The sequence below is a fragment of the Cynara cardunculus genome (genome assembly GCF_001531365.2).
Source record: "Cynara cardunculus var. scolymus isolate 2C chromosome LG 1, CcrdV1, whole genome shotgun sequence".
In the NCBI taxonomy this organism is placed as follows: Eukaryota; Viridiplantae; Streptophyta; class Magnoliopsida; order Asterales; family Asteraceae; genus Cynara; species Cynara cardunculus.
In genome coordinates this window covers 40,036,293-40,039,821 of record NC_037528.1, presented here as the reverse complement: position 1 = coordinate 40,039,821, position 3,529 = coordinate 40,036,293, and positions in this window count along the sequence as shown.

Below are 3,529 nucleotides of genomic sequence, written 5' to 3'. Positions count from 1 at the left end.
TCTGTTCGTCATGTTTCTGAGTTCAAAGTACATGTATTCAAGATCATCCAAATATAAGTTTGAAAAATCTGCTTCGCTGAACCTCCAAATCTGACCATCCTGCCTAGTAACTGTAAATACAGGATACCAGATTCTTAAAAGCTTTTGAGCATCAATTTGTTTAATCGTTACAATCCGATGCTTGGTACGCACTTTACTTATTGGTAGACACTTGCTTTCAAAAGATGTCTGTATTCAATGCGGTAATCTTTGGTCTGACGATGAATGCCAAGAACCTTATCACTGCTCAGAGCTTTTAGATGCCGAATGAAAATTCCAAAGTAGACATCTTCTAAATATGGCTCKCGGATTCTTGCTCGATCATAACCAGGAAAATTTGCTCTGATATGGAATGACACATAATCTCTTGTGAAGATTTTGGTAGGATCAACTTGTTCTCTTTGAGCAAGGATGTCTGACACATCAGGTGAAGCCGCAGTGGAAGATTCTGGAGCAGTCTGACGGTCACTTTGAACAGGAAAGACTAGATCTTCATCATCTATATCATCTTCAAAATCAAAATAGATCCCAGTCGACTCGTCAATGTTGTCAATGTCTTCTCCAAAATCTTGCTCTCCACCCAGAGTAGTAGAGAACACATTGTTGAAACCTATGTTGGCAGACAAGTCCAATAACATCCTTGTTCCTACTGTAGAGTCCGCTGGCTTTTCAACCATTGGCTCGATCGTAGGACTTGTATCCATTTCTTCATCTTCAATTACAATGGCCTCAATTACTCTTTCCCGAACAGATTCCGAGACAGAGGTTTCAGCAATAACATCCTGAGTTGATGGCTCCTCTCCAACCCTTGCACCTTGCTCAGATGACTCGGCCAATCTCTGTCTCTTTTTTCCCCTTCATGACTATCTGGATCATCCGGATCGTCATGCCTTCGTTTAAGAGATGTGGCCTGAGACATGCAAGTTTCTTCTAAGGTAGACACCCGTTCAGCTAGGGCATCCATTAAACTTTTTAGATCTTGGGTATTAGATGTGATCAACTTGCTAACTTTGGAAAAGCTAGAAGTAACCACATCTTGAAAAGCCAAAAACTCTGAGGCTCTAACAAAAGGGTTTACGTCTAATTGTTGTCGTAAGAGACCGACCAAATGTGCATCCTCAGCATCTGGATTTTGAGATGCCATCAATTTTGCATATAATAACGACTTCAGTTCATCCACCGATTGATCTGGTACTGACGGTTCAGGAACATGTGGTGGTGATGGCACAGATGGTGGCTCTTCTTCTACAACTTCCTTTCCCTTCAAAAGTATTTTAAGATTGGCCATTTGAGCATCCAAATTATCTTGAACAACCTTTAAGGCGCCGTCCAGGTATTCCTTTGACACTAAGTGTTTCAGCTTGGAAAGGAGCTTGATCTTCTTTTTCTGCTCCACTCTCACCTTCTCCATATTCTTTTTCTTCCCTTTCTCTCAACCTCTCTTCATTTTCAACAAAAACACCCTCATCTCCTCCTTCATCATCAGATAGATCTTGAAGTATTCGATCGTAATCATCGCATTCTTCAACGTTGAATGACAAAGAATGTAAACTTGGACAARGTTGTTGTTCTGAATATTCAGGAAATATGTCATTAATATCATCAACAAGAGTTCCAATAGGAATATTCTGAGCAGGAATATTTTGAGCAGGAATAGATTGAACACGATCATCTGCTCCATCATCATCATCATCATCTTGATCATCACCAGAATCTGCCACATTGTCAGATTCAGTAGCTTCCGAACTTGAGAAAGTTGTAGAAGTACTGACAGTTGAAGTACATTGCTGATCAGACGCTCCCCCCGCCTGTTCACCCCTCTAAATTTCTTTTTCTCTCATCTCACTTCCCTGTTCAGGTAACCCCTGTTCCTGAACACGCTCTTCTATTTCTATCTCCTCTCTCACAGCTGAGGCATGTGGTGATCCTTGGGTAAGTTCAACCGGTTTTGGTTGAGCTATTAGATCTATCACTCGCCTATAATCTATTACGCACTGAGCGGTCTGATCAGCTAAGGCAATAAGATCTGATGGTACTGGCATTATGGAGTCCAAGTCCTCAACTTTTGTGTGCTGCCTTATTCTGGTCATGACGAATGTAGGCCCTTTTTCAGAATTTGGTCTGGCCGGAATATCTTCATTTGCGTTCATCATGGCCTTGATAAACAATTGCAGAAACCTTTGAAAAGGCACAAATTTTCTTGCTTTGGATGGAAATCTTTTTGCATCAACCAGCTCTACTAGTTCATTCCATATGACTAACGCAGTCATAGTTTCTTGAAAATACTATTCCATGAAAGAACTTTAGAAACGAACTGCTGCATGTGTCTATGCCTGCGGTTTTTGATGTCAGGCATCTATTTAGAATTGAGAACAGCAGATGCCATATGGAAGGTAGAAATCGTCTTTTGAACTGAGTAGGATTAGTCAACTCAGTAGAGTATCCTAATCTTTTAATATCTATGCACAACTGTTCATCAGAGATGAAGTCTTCGAAACCAGTAGATCCAGGACCAGGCAGACGAAGAATTCTTCTTAATCGTTTCAATGTTAGGCGATTGACATATTCGTCTACTTCTCCTTGGAAATAGATAGTGTTTCCGTCCTTTTCTAGAGTAAGCGTACCCCAAAATTGTTGAAGATACACCATCGGAACAGGTGTATTGGCAGATAAAGAATATGCTATTGGGTGGCCTTTCATAATTTCTAGTATAATAGGATATTCGGCTGGTATCACAAAAGAGAATGTTTGGTTGTTTGGCTTTATGTCTAGGTATTTTATTTGAGGGAAAAGAGTTTCTGAAGGAATGAGTTGGTTTGACGGGTGGATTGGAATATTTTCAGATCTGATGGAAGGAACGTGAGATTCCTCGTCAGATTGATGTCGTTGATCAGCCATTAACCTGTAAAAATTCTAAAATATTAGTACCCATTTTATTCAAGAAATTTGAATTAAAAAATACAACATACAACAAAAAATAACAAAAACAACAAAAAAAATTCTAAAAAAAAATTAAAAACTAGGAAAAGAAAAAGAAAGAAAAAAAAATAAAAAAACAAACTAAAAAAAATTACTAACCCTAAACAAAAAAAAAACACTTAGGCTAAAAAACACTTAGAAAAAAAATTTAAAACATATTGACCGGATTAGAAGTCCGGACAACATACTAACATTTAGAAGAAAAAAGGTTGTGACCGGATTAGAAATCCGGACAACAAAGAAAAACATACAAAAATTACTAAGTCTAAAACTTAAAAGAACTAAATCGGACAATCATCAACCGGATTAAGGTTGATCGGATTGAACTCCGATCACATTGTCCGGTGAGATATCTGTTCAAAACAAAAACAGAGATTAAACATTCAAACATACTAAAAATTCAAAATACACGCTAAAAAAATCAAAATACACATTAAAGAAATCAAAATACACAGAAAAGAAATCAAAATACTCACTTAAAGAAATCAAAAAAAAAAAAAAAAAAAAAAAA